Source organism: Lolium perenne, chromosome 4 (genome assembly GCF_019359855.2).
Source record: "Lolium perenne isolate Kyuss_39 chromosome 4, Kyuss_2.0, whole genome shotgun sequence".
NCBI lineage: Eukaryota > Viridiplantae > Streptophyta > Magnoliopsida > Poales > Poaceae > Lolium > Lolium perenne.
This window is the reverse complement of record NC_067247.2, coordinates 18,225,071-18,245,711: the sequence shown is the minus strand read 5'-3', so window position 1 is coordinate 18,245,711 and position 20,641 is coordinate 18,225,071. Positions and strand designations below refer to the sequence as shown.

The 20,641-nt window shown below is 46.0% G+C and overlaps 1 pseudogene; it reads left to right on the top strand.

Moving 5' to 3' along the window:
• Positions 1-2,042: 2,042 nt before the first annotated feature.
• Positions 2,043-20,641, top strand: part of LOC127323654 (ras-related protein RABA2a-like) — a 33,341-nt pseudogene continuing 14,742 nt past the window's right edge.

The window sequence follows — 20,641 nt, the reverse complement described above, 5'->3', positions numbered from 1 at the left end:
TTCGTCGTACACGGAAACGGCTGTGTTGTCCAGCAGCAAGAACGGTCGGGAAGCGGCGGCCGCCGCCATTGATTGCTCCATCGATCAGATTGTGTTTGGTCTGTCGGACGTGGATCGATATGATGGATCGATCCTATATATACTCAATGTACGTTTTTTCACCCCCTACATATACAAGAGAAGGAGTGCACGTAAAATTAAAGATACAAAACCGACTTCATCCATGAACCGACCTAGCTATAAAAACGGAAAGAAATACTCCCTCCGTCCTAAAAAAAAGTGTCGGAAGCACAGTACAATCACATTTTGCAGTTTAACCCTTCCAAATTAATCAAAATCAGAACCAGAACAACTGCTCGGTAGCATGATAGGCTCGCAGATCTCCATGGCGCTGGTGGCCGGCTCCAGCCTCGCCCGCCACTGCCCGACGAAACATAGCCATGGCGCCCGCCGCCCGCCACCCGCTGGCTCTGATCCATGGCGCTCCTCAACCAGAGATGGCCGAAACCCTAAGGAGAGGAGGGCTCTAATCCACGGCGCCCTCGTCTGGAGGCGACCGTGGGTAGGACTCCACAGCCCGCCGGGGCAACGCTGCATCCCCGGGAAGGTCGACATCTGAGAGGGGGGTCGAGGGCGCTGGGGGTTCTCGACTTCGCGTCCGGCCGGGAAAAGCAGTACCCACGAGGCCACGCGGCCTCCTTCACAACTCTATCCAAGCGGAGGAGCGGAGGGTGGTGAACTCGCGGGCCTGGTTGACTCCATGAGGAGTGCGGGTTGATGAAGTAAAAGTTCAAGGGTGTGTTTGCAATATTCACTTGCCAGAAGCTAGCATCGCCGCTTCAAGGGATCCGGGATGATGCTACGAGGCCGATGTGTCACCGACAATGATGTTGTGAGGTTGTTGTGTTGCTGATGATGTTGCAAGGCTGCCATGGATGATGTTACAATTTAAGAAATCGTGCAAATCGTGTACGTGCAATAACATTCTAACAAACTCATTTGAGTTTGTTGTAAAAGCATAAACTAGATGTTGCAATGCTTTTTAGGAGTTGGCTAAAGTTTATTTTTTGATGTTGCATAGGTGATTCAAAAATGTAACAAAGTTGCACGACCTTTGATTAGAAAGCACACACGAGATGTTGTAAGGTTTTTTTTGGGCGTTTTCTACACGTTGAAGTTTTCCTCAAAAAATTTGATGTTGCATACCTACTTTTAAAATGTAACAAATTCGTATGAATTTTGTTGTGAAAGCACACACAAGAATTTTGTTGTAGAAATTGTTAGTCTAGTTGTCAATTTAGAAATTGTTAGGTTAATTGTCAATTTAGTTGTAATGTGGTGATATGTAGGCAATTGTAAGACTTGTATACACGGCCTTTTGGCCCTGTTCTGGAGGGCCTTTTGTCCCGGTTTTGCAATGGGGACTACGAAACGGGAATAAAGCCTCACTCTTTAGTCCTGGTTGTGTTACAAACCGGGACTAAAGACCTTCCACGTAGGCTGCGGGCGCACGCCGGGACGGAGGACCTTTAGTCCCGGTTTGTAACACCAACCGAGACTAAAGGTCTCCACGTGTATTTTTTATTCAAATTTTGTTCACTTCCTTTTTTCTATTTTTTTCAGAATTTCTAGTATTTGAGTTATTTGACCAGTTTAATCTCTAAGTACACTTAATCTGTAGTTAAATTACTTACTCATGGTCAACCTTCTCGCTTGGTCACCCATCCTCCCACTACTACGGCACTACCACACTTAACTTCTGAGTTCCTTCCGTCCCACTTGCAACTGATTTGCGCACACATTATTGATATTAGTATCATGTCAATCCTATTAACATGTTTGTCACGATGTCACACTTCTTTATTGTTTGAATTCCAAATAATTTTTTAATAAACAAAATTAATAAAGTAAATAATAATCTTGAATAAATAAATAACAATAATTTTTTAAAAAAATTTAACTTTTTTTTGCAAAACCTAAAACCTAAAAAATTTCATATTTCCCTTTGGCAGTTTGTGAATCTAAAAATTGGCTAACCGGGGCAAGAGCGGTACCGGGAAATCATGAGTGCCTACTACCGGGGCGTTGTGGGCGCACTGCAGGTCTACAACGTCACCAAGGCCACCACCTTCGGGAACGTAAAGCAGTGGCTGAAGGAGCTTCGTGACCATGCCATCGCCAACATTGTCATCATGCTCATCGGCAACAAGACCGACCTCAAGCACCTCCGCTCGGTGGCCGCGTAGAACGCGGCGGGCTTCGCAGAGAGAGAAGACCTAGTTTTCATTGAAACCTCCGCGCTCGAGGCGACTAATGTTGACAAGGCTTTCTAGACCGTGTTGGCTGAGATATATCGGATCGTTAGCAAGAAGGCGCTTTCTTCTTCGGAGGATTCTGGAGCCGGTGTCGTCGGAGAGGGGCAGTCCATCCAGGTGTCGGCCGGAGACCCCAACGGCAGAGTTTCGTCGAGATGTTGCTCGTTCTAGCGGTTGGTCGCCGGTGTCGCCATGTAGATCGTCTCGGTGGGATCCTTTGAAGTGTATGTTGTTGACAAAATGTGATGTCCTGCAACAAAAGTAAATTCAGAAGTTTTTGTTAGCACGGTTTCTTGGTTTCAGAGTCGTTGGGCTCTGAATGTTATACTTGTGTTATATGCCTAGGTGCTGTAGTTACTATTGTACTCAAGTACAAGAAATATATGAACTGACAATGACTCCATGTGAGGCTATAAAGTCTCCAGAAATTTGCTGAACTTTGAGCGTGGTCCGTTGCCACCTTAGGGGTCGATACAACATCATGATGTCCTATGTATCGAGACTTTATTTTTATTTTTCTTAGTTCTGTGGTTGGTGTGCGGATGTGTGCATCTTAATTATGCATAGGCCGGGTGTAATACTTAATACTTTTAATTAATAAAGTGCCTTTTATGGAAAATAGGTGATCATGCATAAACATAAAAGACTAACAAATGGATTAATGATCCGAAGGGAGTGTTCTGAAATCTCACATGGTTAGTCGGTGTTAATTAGTTGTCGTTTTCTGAAAACGTACAAACCTACATTTGTCGATTCTCGGACAATCCCGGAAGCTCGAGGTATTATCTTGACGACTTGACCATCCCATCTCACTCTCAAATGGTCGATCAGATCGATGCCTAAGTACCTCCTGTAATATATATATATAATTCTCTTTTTGATTACTGTTGGCGGTTTGGTATCTAACCACCTAAATTTCTTCGCGTTTTCATGATATTTTTGTTGGCGATATGGTTGGAAGTACGATAGCAATTGTATTTTTGTTATCGTACTCTGAACCATATCAATTGCTGGTTAGGAGTAAGATAGCAATTGTATTTTTGTTGGTGATATGGTTGGGAGTACGATAGCAATAATGCAATAACCAGTGTCCTTGGACAGTTTTTGTTGGTGATATGGTTGCAATATGGAGCACGATAGCTTAATCCCGGACAGACGATGAACATGTACTGGTTATAGCATTATGTAAAGCAAATTATTCAAGGAAGAAGGAAATACAGATTGCAACCACAGCGTCTAACAAGGAAGTTACACTCACGGGTCAATCCGGCTGGCGTTGCCGTCGATCGAGTAGAAATAGGATCGGTCTGGCCTCTGTTTCTCTTTATAGCCGGAGAGAAAAAAACAAGAGGAACCTCTGATCGACCTGCCCTAGCTAGACTAGCTATGGAGGAGGAGCCTTCTTGTGCGTTCCTGCTGCTAAGCAACCATGTGGATAATTTCAACGTCATCGACCACGACCCCATGGCTTATCGGATCGTGGAGTGCTCCAGCAAGGCGGCCTACGGCTGCGGGCCCAACGGCGACGCCATCGTGCGGGGACTCACACTGTTCGTGCGCGTCGGCAGCGGCGACGATGACCCGTACATCACCCCAGAGCTGCTTCTCCGCGCGACCGACGAGGTCTTCCGCCGCGTCGGTTCGGAGCTCGACGTCGAGAAGGCGAAGCGCTGCGGGAGCCACACCCGCCTCAGCAGCTGCATCTACGGCGTGGACGGGGACGTGATGGTCATCTGCATCTCTTTCATCCCCACCTTCATGGCCGACGAGGTGTCGTACTATCTCGTCTACGACTCCGCCGCCGCGTCGCTCTCCCTGCTCCCCCGCCTGCCTCCCTGCTGCCGGCCCGTCTGCACCGAGTTCCCTCTCAGGGTCAAGGTCAAGGTCAAGGCAGGGGAGGAGGACAAGAAGCTGTACTCCCTGGTGCTCATGGCGGAGAGGTCGACCTCCCCTTCGGCCAAGTACACGGACCCCGTTCTCTGCCTCTGGTCGCCGCCACCGCCCCCCGACAACGACGCCAGACAGGACTACAGCAGACGTGCGTGGGAACTCAAGGCCCGTGTGCGCGTCAACGCCATGCCCGACACCTTCGAAGCGCACACGGTGTTCTCGTGCAACCGCCATGCTGTCTGGGGCGACCTCGCGCAAGGCATCGTGTACTGCGACCTCCGCGACCTGACCGACGACGCGACGGAGCCGGTGGTTTTCAAGCACGCCATGCTGCCCGAGGAGTGCAGGATCAGGTACGACATCGGCGAGGACCCGATGCGCGTGTTCCGGACCATGAGCCGCGTCGGGGACGACTCCATCTGGTTCGTCCTCATCGAACCGTCGTTCGATCGCCCCGGCGATACGAAGGTGAAGGTGTGGACTCTAGACGACCTCCCGTCGGAGGAGTGGAGCATGCGCAGGGAGTTCAGGATGCAGAGCGTGTTCGAGCTGGAGGCGTTCAGGGCGTGGGGGTTGCCGGAGACCGCGCCACCCGAGTTCCCGTTCTTGAGGCGGCGGCAGAAGGATGATGTCGAGAATGGCGCCGCCCTCTACATGTTCCTGCGTGAGCCCTACAGGAGCGGCTACCGGCCGTACGCTCACCTCGTGTGCATTGACTTGAGCAGCGGCGGCTGTGAGGTGGTGCGTCTCGTGTCGAGCAGGCGCCTGGTGTTCCCGTTGATGCAACGCCCTATCGTCCTGGATCCGGATTTCTTCGATCCGCCCAACATGGCTGTTTTTTGAGGGACTGCTAGTTGGTCAGTATATCGTATTAAGCTGCTACTACGTTTGTGTTTGTCTTTCTAAGAGGATCTCTAGCAGATCCCTCATATCGACCTGCAAACGTGGCGGCGGGTCAATATGGGGGTTTCGGCTGTTTTTTGGGCCAGACCAGACCCCGCATCGGTGGTCTGGCCCGGAAAATATATCCAGTCCGCAGCCTAAATCGCCAAAACATACGCATATATATCGGTCGGCGAGGTGGATGGGGGCCAAATCCCATCTGCTCCTCCGCCTCTCCGCCTTCCGCCGATGTTAAATTGCCGCCCCTCCGGCGAGCAATCGACGCGGTAGAGTGTAGATCGAGCGTCCCCACCTTCCGCCGGCGATGATGGTGGCAGGGCGCGGGGGCTGCCAGGTGGGCCGCAGCGGACGCTCCACCGAGCGCGGTGGGAGCTCCACTGCTCCTCTCGCTGGCGAGAAGACAGAGGCGGAAAAGGTGAAATCGGACGCGGCGCGCATCCGCGCTAGCTACTGCTACAGCAACTACATCCTCACCGCGCCACCCGCCTTTGAGCGCGAGTCGGAGCGGTACCACCGTGGATGCGCCTCATCCTCTTCCGTGGCCTCGTCGTCCTCGGGGTCGAGCTCCAGCCAGCCCCCGCCGACGGCGTTGCTGGTGAAGATGGAGGACGCCGAGCCGGAGGCGGAGCCACCGCGCCTCCCTCACTTCGCCCCGGGCGACTAGCGCGTCTTCGTCGACCTCGTCAACGATGAGGAATGAGGAGCCGACGCGCCGCCGCCACGGCATAGGGCTCCGGTGAGTATCCCGGAGCCGATTTTGCTGCAATGTAGTGCCGTGGCGGCGGATATTGTAGTTGCTTTTGATGTAAGTAGTCGAATTTAGGACCAATGCAAGCATGCACTCTCCGATTGAACTGTTCTTTCGTTGTACGCGCTTTTTTTTAAAAAAAATTGCAGTTTTATATGGCGTATCTGAACTGTGTGCGTGCTTCGAATCCCAAATCTGTGTTGTGTACCCTGGATATGCGGATTAAGGGTTTGGGGTTGTCGTATCTGCTAGAGATGCTCTAAGTAGATTACTTGTTATAAACTTGTCATTTGAGGAAATTCTGTTTATGCTCCACATCACCTAATTAACGCATGGTAGGGTTTTTTGCTGCCTAATCACTTGTCTCTTTTCATCTCAAAAGTTCACGATGTTTTGGTTTCAAGTGGAGATCGATTATATACATGTCTCCTTTCTATTTTGTTAATGCACGCAACCAATCTCGAGGGACATTTGTATAGGATTTCTCCTTTAGGTGAGATCGCAGGACTAACTCCTTTAGGTTGCCACTACTGATAAGCCACAGTTTGCACTTGCTACAATTGATCCGGAGCGAATTAGATCCATTTTATGATAGACACATCACTTAAGAGCATCTCTAGCCTTTTATGATAGACACATCATTTAACAAACGCTGGATTGGATGAAAAAAGGGCGTGGGTGTAACATTTTCTCAGTTACACCCCGTCATTCGCCCACCAACGGCAATAGTTTTAAAAAATCGTCTTCCCACTACACAAAAGCATCGCTAAAGTTCGGCGATCGAATCAGCCACATTCCGCCGATCGAAATAGAAACTAGATGATAACAGGCTCATCGGCGGTCCCTTTCTGCGCCTTGTCTGGCGGGGAATCGGGCGGCGATGCATCGTCGGCCGCCGGTGTCACAGCAGCGGGAGTGGACGTCGAAGGGGAGGACGAAGCAGTCGACGGAGGGCGGAGGATGTCTTGGCGATGGGCGTCGTACCAAGCCCTCGTCTCCTCGTCCATCTTGCCGTCGTTGTTGCCGATCAGGAACGCCAGGTCGGTGTTCCTCTTCTTCGCCGCGGAGGTTGCCTTCAGCAAGGCGATCCGGACATCCTGGTTGGCGAGCATCTCCTTCCACCACACGTTGTACTTGTCGTCCCTCCCGGCGGCGTGCGCCCTCACGTCGGCCCATCAGTTGTCGAAGGCTACAATCTTTCGGCTGGATGGCCTGCCTTCTTCAGTTCTTTCAGCTTCTTCTGGCCGAGCTCGGGGCGGCCCGCCGGCACGGCAGGGGCTGGATCGTCGGGGTTGTACTGTTTGTCCTTGTTCTTCGCGAGGTTCTGGCGTACCTCCTTCCACTTCTCGCAATTCTCGATGCGGGCGAACACGTTGAGGTACTTGAACGTCTGGCCGTCAGTGTCGTCGATGTACAAGTCGAACGACCGCCGCATGTGCAAATACAGGCCGGCAAATCAAATTGAAACCTCGGTGATCCAGGGTCGACGGACGAGACACAGCGAGTTAGCATACCTTGGCCTCAAAGTCGGCGCCGCTCACCAGGCGAGCTCCGATCTCCTCCTGTATGCCGTGCCACTTGCTGCACGCCGCCTGCATGATCCCCTAGTGGGTGCCCATGGCCTTGTCGCCGTGTATCATCACCGTCTTGTTGAAGTAGGGATCGACGATTTTGCGCTCGTCGAACGCTAACTTGACCCGCTGCCAATACGTCTCATAGTTTTGATTGGCGCCGGTGATGCCGTTCATGGAAACGTTCTTCCAAGCTTCGGCGAGGCACTCCTTTCTTTGCCCGTCCATTTGATCCGCGGCTCGGTCGGCGGTGAGTTCTTCCTCCCCTTCAATGTCGCCGTGGGTTCAGGCACGTCTTCTTCGTCAACGTGTTGGTCGAGGTCGGCCTGCTCCTCTTCTTCGTCGACGTGTTGGTCGAGGTCGGCCTGCTCCTCTTCTTCGTCGACGTCTTGGGTGCCGTCTCCAAACCCGTCGTTCTGATCGTCGATGGCACCGCGCGACCCGACGGCTTCCGTCTCCCTTGCCTCCCCTTGTGTGTGAAGAAACCCGGGCTTGACGCGGCGGCCATGGAGCCCGACGTGATCATCTCATGCATCACTCCGTCATTCGGTGGTGGCATCCCGGCGTTGGAGAAGGAGAGCGGCCCATGGCGCAGGGAAGGCGAGATGCCCTCGTGCATCGCACCGCCGTACTCAGGCGGCGACGACGTAAACCTCGACATGCCGGCGACGTAGGGGTCCTGGAACATGGCCGGTGACACCGACGAGAAGGTGAAAGGAGAGCCGATCGTACCTTGGGTCGGCCATGGATCTGGGAATTGGCCGATGATACGTCTCAAACGTATCTATAATTTCTTATGTTCCATGCTACTTTTATGACAATACTCACATGTTTTATACACACTTTACATTATTTATATGCATTTTCCGGCACTAACCTATTAACGAGATGCCGAAGCGCCCATGTTTTGTGCTGTTTTTGGTTTCAGAAATCCTACACAGGAAATATTCTCGGAATTGGACGAAATTAACGCCCAGGGTCTTATTTTTTCCACGGAGCTTCCAGAAGACCGAAGGAGATACGAAGTGGGGCCACGGGGCGCCGACACCATAAGGCGGCGCGGCCAAGGAGGGGCCCGCGCCGCCCTAGTGTGTGGGCCCCTCGTGAGCCCCCCGACTCTGCCCTTCCGCCTACTTAAACTCTCCGTCGCGAAAACCCTATTACCGAGAGCCACGATACGGAAAAAGTTCCAGAGACGCCGCCGCCGCCAATCCCATCTCGGGGGATTCAGGAGATCGCCTCCGGCACCCTGTCGGAGAGGGGAATCATTGCCCGAAGGACTCTACATCACCATGATCGCCTCCGGACTGATGTTTGAGTAGTTCATCCTTGGACTATGGGTCCATAGCGGTAGCTAGATGGTTGTCTTCTCCTCATTGTGCTATCATGTTAGATCTTGTGATCTGCCTATCATGATCAAGATCGTCTATTTGTAATGCTACATGTTGTGTTTGTTGGGATCCGATGAATATGGAATACAATGTCAAGTTGATTATTGATCTATTATATATGTGTTGTTTATGTTCTTGCATGCTCTCCGTTGCTAGTAGAGGCTCTGGCCAAGTTGATACTTGTGACTCCAAGAGGGGGTATTTATGCTCGATAGTGGGTTCATGCCTCCATTGAATCTGGGACAGTGATAGAAAGTTCTAAGGTTGTGGATGTGCTGTTGCCACTAGGGATAAAACATCAATGCTTTGTCTAAAGATATTTGTGTTGATTACATTACGCACCATACTTAATGCAATTGTCTGTTGTTTGCAACTTAATACTGGAAGGGGTGCGGATGCTAACCTGAAGGTGGACTATTTAGGCATAGATGCATGCTGGATAGCGGTCTATGTACTTTGTCGTAATGCCCGATTAAATCTCATATTAGTCTTCGTGATATGTATGTGCATTGTTATGCCCTCTTTATTTGTCAATTGCCCAACTGTAATTTGTTCACCCAACATGCTATTTCTCATTGGAGAGACACCACTAGTGAACTGTGGACCCCGGTCCATTCTTTTACATCTGAAATACAATCTACTGCAAACTCTGTTCTTTGTTGTTCTTCGCAAATAAACATCATTCTCTACACCATACGTTTAATCCTTTGTTTACAGCAAGCCGGTGAGATTGACAGCCTCACTGTTAAGTTGGGGCAAAGTATTTTGATTGTGTTGTGCAGGTTCCACGTTGGCGCCGGAATCCCTGGTGTTGCGCCGTGATACGTCTCAAATGTATCTATAATTTCTGATGTTCCATGCTACTTTTATGATGATACTCACATGTTTTATACACATTATATGTCATATTTATGCATTTTCCGGCACTAACCTATTGACGAGATGCCGAAGAGCCAGTTGCTGTTTTCTGCTGTTTTTGGTTTCAGAAATCCTAGTAAGGAAATATTCTCGGAATTGGACGAAATCAACGACCAGTGGCCTATTTTTCCACGAAGCTTCCAGAAGACCGAGGGAGATACGAAGTGGGGCCACGGGGCACCGCCACACTAGGGCGGCGCGGCCTAGGGGGGGCCTGCGCGGTGATGACCCACAAGTATAGGGGATCACAACAGTCTTCGAGGGAAGTAAAACCCAATTTATTGATTTGACACAAGGGGAGACAAAGAATACTTGAAAGCCTTAACAGCGGAGTTGTCAATTCAGCTGCACGTGGAAACAGACTTGCTCGCAAGAGTTTATCAGTAGTAACAGTTTTATAGCAGTAGCAGTAGTGAAATAACAGCAGCAGAGTAACAAAGACAGCAGTAGTGATTATAGTAAACAGCAGGATTAAAATACTGTAGGCACAGGGATGGATGAACGGGCGTTGCATGGATGAGAGAAACTCATGTAACATTCAAAGCAGGGCATTTGCAGATAATAATAAAATAGTATCCAAGTACTAATCAATCAATAGGCATGTGTTCCATATATAGTCGTACGTGCTCGCAATGAGAAACTTGCACAACATCTTTTGTCCTACCAGCCGGTGGCAGCCGGGCCTCTAGGGAATCTACTGGAAATTAAGGTGCTCCTTTTAATAGAGCACCGGAGCAAAGCATTAACACTCCGTGAACACATGTGATCCTCATATCACCACCATCCCCTTCGGTTGTCCCAATTTCTGTCACTTTGGGGCCTCGGGTTCCGGACAGCAACACGTGTATACAACTTGCAGGTAAGATCATAAAGCAATGAATATCATAATGAATCGATAACATGTTCAGATCTGAGATCATGGCACTCGGGCCCTAGTGACAAGCATTAAGCATAACAAGTTGCAACAATATCATAAAAGTACCAATTACGGACACTAGGCACTATGCCCTAACAATCTTATGCCATTACATGACCAATCTCATCCAATCCCTACCATCCCCTTCAGCCTACAGCGGGGGAATTACTCACACATGGATGGGGGAAACATGGCTGGTCGATGGAGAGGCGTCGGTGATGATGATGGCGATGATCTCCTCCAATTCCCCGTCCCGACGAAGTGCCAGAACGGAGTTTCTGGTCCCGAGACGGAGTTTCGCGACGGTGGCGGCGTACTGGATGGTTTCTGGCGATTTCGACCTCTCCCCGTGCGTTTTTAGGTCGAAGGGAATAAGTAGTCCGAAGGAGGGCGTCGGGGGCCAGCCGAGGCCGCCACACACTAGGGCCGCGTGGGCCCCTCCTGGGCCGTGCCGGCCTAGTGTGCGGGGCCCTCGGGCCCCCACCTGGCTTGCCCTTCTGGCTCCGCCAATATTCTGGGAAAATAGGACCTTCCGCATAAATTCCGAGGATTTTTCTGAAAGTTGGATTTCTGCACAAAAACGAGACACCAGAACAGTTCTGCTGAAAACAGCGTTAGTCCGTGTTAGTTGCATCCAAAATACACAAATTAGAGGCAAACCAATAGCAAAAGTGTTCGGGAAAGTAGATACGTTTTGGACGTATCAACTCCCCCCAAGCTTAGCTTATTGCTTGTCCTCAAGCAATTCAGTTGACAACTGAGTGCGATAAAAGAAGTTTCACGAACACATTTGTTCATATGATGTAAATATTCTCATGATATGGCAAGTACTTAAGCAGTTCATAATAAGATACATGCAAATAAAATCATCTAATAGCTTTGTCAATCATGGAAAAGGTACCAAAAAATTAATAATGAGCATCATGAATCATGTCGATCAGCAGGATTGCAATGTTCATAGAATGATATGATAAAGTGGTATCTCGCTTGCCCATAATTGTACAGCAAAACATAAATGCTTGGGCACCTTTGAGGTTCATGAGAAGACTGGCAATATAGATTATCAAAGATTAAAGCATCAAAGTTATACCAAAATTAATCACATTTTGGGACAAGCATATTATACTAAGAATGACAGTTGTGCTCTCAAGAAAGTGCTCAAAGAAAGGATGGAGACCCAATGTAAAAGTAAAAGATTGACCCTTCGCAGAGGGAAGCAGGGATTAACATGTGCTAGAGCTTTTCATTTGTAAAACAGGAGTAAAATTATTTTGAGAGGTGTTTGTTGTTGTCAACGAATGATAATGGGTACTCTAACTACCTCGTCAACCAGACTTTCAAGAGCGGCTCCCATGAAGGACGTTATTTCTACCAGCAAGGTAAATCATCCTTCTTCTCTTTTGTTTACACACGTACTTTAGTTTTATTATGGATGACACTCCCCCCAACCTTTGCTTACACAAGCCATGGCTAACCGAATCCTCGGGTGCCTTCCATCAATCACATACCATGGAGGAGTGTCTATTTGAAATTTAAGTTGCTTACTGATAAATCAGGGAAAAACATGTGAAGAGAATTATTAATGAAAGTTGATTAATTGGGGCTGGGAACCCCGTTGCCAGCTCTTTTTGCAAAATTATTGGATAAGCGGATGTGCCACTAGTCCATTATGAAAGTCTGTCAGAAGTAAATGACTAGATTGAAAGATAAACACCACATATTTCCTCATGAGCTATAAAACATTGACACAAATTGAGAAGCATTTTGAAGGTTTAAAGGTAGCACATGAGAATTTACTTGGAATGGTTTGAAATGCCATGCATAGGTATTTATGGTGGACACTCTGGAATAACTTGGTTTTCATGTGTTTGGAGGCACGAGCAGGGTTCCCGCTCAGTACAAGTGAAGGCTAGCAATAGACTGGGAAGCGACAATCAAGAGAGCAGTAACTTTCATAATCATGCTTGCGACAAAAATAGATTAACGGAGGCATAAAAGTGATACAAGAACTCTGAGGTAAAGCAAATCATCGAGGCTTAATTAACATTTTGTTCAGTCATATGCATGCGTGAGCATGTGCCAAGTTGATTCAAGAGAATTATTCAGAGGAGGATACCACAATGTCATACCTATCTATGAATAAAGCAATGCAAGCAAATATTTATGACATGCTACTCATATTAATAAATTGGAGCTAATCATGAGAGATCATGAACTACTAGACTTTCTTAAATGACATATACCTCACATGAACCAATTAAGCATGCTCACATGGATGAGTATATGTATAAAAATGAAAACAAATAGAGTTCATACCAGCCTCTCACCACAATCAGATTGTCGTAGATCGTCATTATTGCTTTTTCACTTGTGTAGCTTGAATAATATGGAATGAAAAACCACACTCCAGCCACCGAAGACCATTGAACTCATAAAGAACTTTACAAAACCAAAAAAAAACAGCAAATATTTTTGGTGTTTTCGAATTTGGAAACAAGAACAAAAGGAAACAAGCAAACAAAGCAAAATCTTTTTGGATTTTCTTATAGCAAACCAACGATAGAAAATAAAGTAAGATAAAAGCAAGAAACTAAAATAAACAAGTGGTGAAGAGAAACAACAGAAATATTTTTGGTCTTTTTGTGTTTTAGTAAAGAAACAAAGCAAAAACAAGAAAATGAAAACTAAAAGAAGCACAGAAAAGCAAGATGGCGGAAATCTGCCAAAACTTGACAGCAGTACAGTAGTCGATTTTTAAGAAAATCTTACGCTGCTCAGCTAAAAAAGTGTTCAACTAATGAAAGTTAGATAACAACCTGGGGAACATGCACAAAAATTGGCAGCTCAAAATAACGTTCTGGCTGTGTGCACGAATTTTTTAGTTACAGTCCAGAATCTGTTTTCAGGCAGCACTTCCCCAAATATCATCTTCCTCTCATTAGAAAACCACTCAAAGAAACTAAACAAGTATATACAAGTATCCAGCAACCATAATATGCAAAAAATGAGTGATGCCGCTATACCTCCCCCCAAGCTTAGGCTTTTGGCCTAAGTGGAGATCAATCCCAGCGAGGGTCTGTGTTCCACGCCGGTGGATCATACATGGCGTAATCATAGTAAGGTCCCGATGCAGAAGAAAAGCGTGGAGGCTCCTCATGCCCAGCTTGTGGATGCGAAGAACTCGCTGCATCGGATGACGAATCGAGGTGTTCCTCGGCCTCCTCCGTGTTGTCTCTTGCACGATGGCCATCTCCCTCTATGTATGCCTTCAGTTCACCTTCCGTGACTGACCAATCCTTCCTGGAATCAAAGTTAAATAAAACAGGTGCAGGCAATCCTACTAGTTTTTCAGTTTTCTTAGTTATCCTCCAAGCTTTCTTGTAAAATGTTATTCTGTAAGACAAGTTGCTCAAATTAGACGAATCAGAAACAAATTCATGTTTAATCATGGATACTATGTCAAGTTTTTCTATGGGAAGTTGGATATCAAGATGGTGAGGTTCTACACCATGCATAGCTAATAAACGAGAGGCGATGAGACCTCCACAAATTCCCCCCTTCTCACGGTTAGTAGCAAGTCTATTGGCTATCAAAGCACCCAAGTTGTAAGTCCTATCACCTTGTAATGCAGCAGCTAGAAAGGCTAAATCCTGGATAGATATTTTACTTCCATTCTTTCTTGCTAGAACGCACTTGGTGATGAAATAAGCAAAGTAGCGAATAGCTGGGAGTTGAATGCTACTGATTTTACCACCATCCTCTGAGAAGCTTCTTCCATGACAAATCATCTTGAAAAGGTCCAAGAACTCTTGCGGCGATCCCCTTATCTTCTCACATGATCCCCATTGCGGCACTCTAATTGCTGCACAAAAATCATTGAATGGCAAGTTGACAGTTGATACGTCTCCGACGTATCGATAATTTCTTATGTTCCATGCCACATTATTGATGATATCTACATGTTTTATGCACACTTTATGTCATATTTATGCATTTTCCGGCACTAACCTATTAACGAGATGCCGAAGAGCCGATTCTTTGTTTTCTCATTGTTTTTGGTTTCAGAAATCCTACAAAGGAAATATTCTCGGAATTGGACGAAATCAACGCCCAGGGGCCTATTTTACCACGAAGCTTCCAGAAGACCGAAGAGAAGACGAAGTGGGGCCACGGGGCGACGACACGCCAGGGCGGCGCGGCCTGGGCCCTGGCCGCGCGGCCCTGCTGTGTGGGGCCCCCGTGACCCCTCCGAGGCTGCCCTTCCGCCTACTTAAAGCCTCCGTCGCGAAACCCCCAGTACCGAGAGCCACGATACGGAAAACCATACTGAGACGCCGCCGCCGCCAATCCCATCTCGGGGATTCAGGAGATCGCCTCCGGCACCTTGCCGGAGAGGGGAATCATCTCCCGGAGGACTCTTCACCGCCATGGTCGCCTCCGGAGTGATGAGTGAGTAGTTCACCCCTGGACTATGGGTCCATAGCAGTAGCTAGATGGTCGTCTTCTCCTTATGTGCTTCATTGTTGGATCTTGTGAGCTGCCTAACATGATCAAGATCATCTATCTGTAATGCTATATGTTGTGTTTGTCGGGATCCGATGGATAGAGAATACTATGTTATGTTGATTATCAATCTATTACCTATGTGTTGTTTATGATCTTGCATGCTCTCCGTTATTAGTAGAGGCTCTGGCCAAGTTTCTACTCTTAACTCCAAGAGGTAGTATTTATGCTCGATAGTGGGTTCATGCCTCCATTAAATCTGGGACAGTGACAGAAAGTTCTAAGGTTGTGGATGTGCTGTTGCCACTAGGGATAAAACATTGATGCTATGTCCGAGGATGTAGTTATTGATTACATTACGCACCATACTTAATGCAATTGTCTGTTGTTTGCAACTTATACTGGAAGGGGTTCGGATGATAACCTGAAGGTGGACTTTTTAGGCATAGATGCATGCTGGATAGCGGTCTATGTACTTTGTCGTAATGCCCAATTAAATCTCACTATACTTATCATATCATGTATGTGCATTGTCATGCCCTCTCTATTTGTCAATTGCCCGACTGTAATTTGTTCACCCAACATGCTATTTATCTTATGGGAGAGACACCTCTAGTGAACTGTGGATCCCGGTTCTACTCTTTACATTGAATACAATCTACTGTAATACTTGTTCTACTATTTTCTGCAAACAATCATCATCCACACTATACATCTAATCCTTTGTTACAGCAAGCCGGTGAGATTGACAACCTCACTGTTACGTTGGGGCAAAGTATTTTGGTTGTGTTGTGCAGGTTCCACGTTGGCGCCGGAATCCCTGGTGTTGCGCCGCACTACATCCCGCTTCCATCAACCTTCAACGTGCTTCTTGGCTCCTCCTGGTTCGATAAACCTTGGTTTCTTTCTGAGGGAAAACTTGCTACTGTACGCATCACACCTTCCTCTTGGGGTTCCCAACGGACGTGTCGATTGCACGCATCAAGCACATTTTCTGGCGCCGTTGCCGGGGAGATCAAGACACGCTGCAAGGGGAGTCTCCACAATCCAATCTCTTTACTTTGTTTTGCTTTATTTTATTTACTAGTTTGTTTGCTGCACTAAAACAAAACACAAAAAAATTAGTTGCTAGTTTTACTTTATTTACTGTCTTGCACTCTATATCAAAAACACAAAAAAATTAGTTACTTGCATTCGCTTTACTTATTTCAACATGTTTCCTTTTAATTTTACTGTAAAAGATATACCTGTGGGACAAGGGTCTATAATTGGAAGAGATAATATAGAAGAATTTTTCACCCATGTTAGTATGCGTGAAGATCTTAAAGATATACCCCTTGCAAAAGCTGTCCCTACTTATGAAGATGCCTCTGTTTGTTTGGTACGCATGATGGAAGCCAGATTTATTAGTCTCAACCCCATGATACAACACATGTTTCTTACACTTTCTGATATGGAGCGGGGAGAGAAGAGAGATTTTGTTCTAAAAGTCTTAGTGCGAGAATTTGCAGATATAGCTAAAGAAGCTAGAAAAGTTTTTAGTAAGCATGAGAGGCTTGGTACGATCACCGATTTTAAAAGAACACTTGAAAAAATGGATATGGATATAATTAAGTACACTAATAGTGTTAATAATGGTGGGGAGATTAAAACACCAATTAATACCATGTAAGCTCCTAGCGATGCATGAAGCAATAGATGATAATTATGCTTGGCTTGTTCCTGAAAATTTGTTTGATGAGAGTAGCAAGCCCAAGACTAATGAAAAGGGAGCCGCTGAAACTTATGTATCCAAAATACTATGCATGGTTGAGAAAACTCCAAACCCCGCTGTCGATACTTCGTCTCTTGATAACACTTGATATACACTTTCTGCGCCTAGCTGAAAGGCGTTAAATAAAAGCGCTTATGGGAGACAACCCATGTTTTTACTACAGTACTTTTATTTTATATTTGAGTCTTGGAAGTTGTTTACTACTGTAGCAACCTCTCTTTATCTTAGTTTTGTGCATTGTTGTGCCAAGTAAAGTCGTTGATAGTAAGGTTCATACTAGATTTGGATTACTGCGCAGAAATAGATTTCTTTGCTGTCACGAATCTGGGCCTAATTCTCTGTAGGTAACTCAGAAAATTATGCCAATTTACGTGAGTGATCCTCAGATATGTACGAAACTATCATTCAATTTGAGCATTTTCATTTGAGCAAGCCTGGTGCCACTTTAAAATTCGTCTTTATGAACTGTTCTGTTTTGACAGATTCTGCTTTTTATTTCGCATTGCCTCTTTTGCTATGTTGGATGAATTTCTTTGTTCCATTAATATCCAGTAGCTTTGTGCAATGTCCAGAAGTGTTAAGAATGATTATGTCACCTCTGAACATGTAAATTTTGATGGTGCACTAACCCTCTAATGAGTTGTTTCGAGTTTGGTGTGGAGGAAGTTTTCAAGGATCAAGAGAGGGAGATGATACGATATGATCAAGGAGAGTGAAAGCTCTAAGCTTGGGGATGCCCCGGTGGTTCACCCCTGCATATTTTAAGAAGACTTAAGCGTCTGAGCTTGGGGATGCCCAAGGCATCCCCTTCTTCATCGACAACATTATCAGGTTCCTCCCCTGAAACTATATTTTTATTCCATCACATCTTATGTGCTTTGCTTGGAGCGTCGGTTTGTTTTTGTTTTTGTTTTTGTTTGAATAAAATGGATCCTAGCATTCATTGTGTGGGAGAGAGACACGCTCCGCTGTTGAATATGGACAAATATGTCCTTAGGCTTTACTCATAGTATTCATGGCGAAGGTTGAATCTTCTTCGTTAAATTGTTATATGGTTGGAATCGGGAAATGCTACATGTAGTAATTCTAAAATGTCTTGAATAATTTGATACTTGGCAATTGTTGTGCTCATGTTTAAGCTCTTGCATCATATACTTTGCACCCATTAATGAAGAAATACATAGAGCTTGCTAAAATTTGGTTTGCATATTTGGTCTCTCTAAAGTCTAGATAATTTATAGTATTGAGTTTTGAACAACAAGGAAGACGGTGTAGAGTCTTATAATGTTTACAATATGTCTTTTATGTGAGTTTTGCTGCACCGGTTCATCCTTGTGTTTGTTTCAAATAACCTTGCTAGCCTAAACCTTGTATCGAGAGGGAATACTTCTCATGCATCCAAAATCCTTGAGCCAACCACTATGCCATTTGTGTCCACCATACCTACATACTACATGGTATTTCTCCGCCATTCCAAAGTAAATTGCTTGAGTGCTACCTTTAAATTTCCATCATTCGCCTTTGCAATATATAGCTCATGGGACAAATAGTTTAAAAACTATTGTGGTATTGAATATGTACTTATGCACTTTATCTCTTATTAAGTTGTTTGTTGTGCGATAACCATGTTCCTGGGGACGCCATCAACTACTCTTTGTTGAATATCATGTGAGTTGCTATGCATGTCCGTCTTGTCTGAAGTAAGGGAGATTTACCACTCATTTAATGGTTAGAGCATGCATAATGTTAGAGAAGAACATTGGGCTGCTAACTAAAGCCATGATCCATGGTGGAAGTTTCAGTTTTGGACATATATCCTCAATCTCATATGAGAACATTAATTGTTGCTACATGCTTATGCATTAAAGAGGAGTCAATTATCTGTTGTCTATGTTGTCCCGGTATAGATGTCTAAGTTGAGAATAATCAAAAGCGAGAAATCCAAATGCGAGCTTTCTCCTTAGACCTTTGTACAGGCGGCATAGAGGTACCCCTTTGTGACACTTGGTTAAAACATGTGTATTGCGATGATAATCCTGGTAATCCGAGCTAATTAGGACAAGGTGCGAGCACTATTAGTATACTATGCATGAGGCTTGCAACTTGTAAGATATAATTTACATGATACATATGCTTTATTACTACCATTGACAAAATTGTTTCATGTTTTCAAAATAAAAGCTCTAGCACAAATATAGCAATCGATGCTTTCCTCTTTGAAGGACCTTTCTTTTACTTTTATGTTGAGTCAGTTCACCTATCTCTCCACCTCAAGAAGCAAACACTTGTGTGAACTATCCATGAGATATACATGTTATAAGTTGAAATCAACCGCTGAAACTTAATCTTCGTTTGTGTTGCTTCAATACCTTTACTTTGACTTATTGCTTTATGAGTTAACTCTTATGCAAGACTTATTGATGCTTGTCTTGAAATACTATTCATGAAAAGTCTTTGCTTTATGATTCATTTGTTTACTCATGTCATTACCATTGTTTTGATCGCTGCATTCATTACATATGCTTACAATAGTATGATCAAGGTTATGATGGCATGTCACTCCAGAAATTATCTTTGTTATCGTTTACCTGCTCGGGACGAGCAGGAACTAAGCTTGGGGATGCTGATACGTCTCCGACGTATCGATAATTTCTTATGTTCCATGCCACATTATTGATGATATCTACATGTTTTATGCACACTTTATGTCATATTTATGCATTTTCCGGCACTAACCTATTAACGAGATGCCGAAGAGCCAGTTGCTGTTTTCTGCTGTTTTTGGTTTCAGAAATCCTACAAAGGAAATATTCTCGGAATTGGACGAAATCAACGCCCAGGGGCCTATTTTGCCACGAAGCTTCCAGAAGACCGAAGAGAAGACGAAGTGGGGCCACGGGGCGACGACACGCCAGGGCGGCGCGGCCTGGGCCCTGGCCGCGCGGCCCTGCTGTGTGGGGCCCTCGTGACCCCTCCGAGGCTGCCCTTCCGCCTACTTAAAGCCTCCGTCGCGAAACCCCCAGTACCGAGAGCCACGATACGGAAAACCTTACTGAGACGCCGCCGCCGCCAATCCCATCTCGGGGGATTCAGGAGATCGCCTCCGGCACCCTGCCAGAGAGGGCAATCATCTCCCGGAGGATTCTTCACCGCCATGGTCGCCTCCGGAGTGATGAGTGAGTAGTTCACCCCTGGACTATGGGTCCATAGCAGTAGCTAGATGGTCGTCTTCTCCTTATGTGCTTCATTGTTGGATCTTGTGAGCTGCCTAACATGATCAAGATCATCTATCTGTAATGCTATATGTTGTGTTTGTCGGGATCCGATGGATAGAGAATACTGTTATGTTGATTATCAATCTATTACCTATGTGTTGTTTATGATCTTGCATGCTCTCCGTTATTATTAGAGGCTCTGGCCAAGTTTTTACTCTTAACTCCAAGAGGGAGTATTTATGCTCGATAGTGGGTTCATGCCTCCATTAAATCTGGGATAGTGACAGAAAGTTCTAAGGTTGTGGATGTGCTATTGCCACTAGGGATAAAACATTGATGCTATGTCCGAGGATGTAGTTATTGATTACATTACGCACCATACTTAATGCAATTGTCTGTTGTTTGCAACTTAATACTGGAAGGGGTTCGGATGATAACCTGAAGGTGGACTTTTTAGGCATAGATGCATGCTGGATAGCGGTCTATGTACTTTGTCG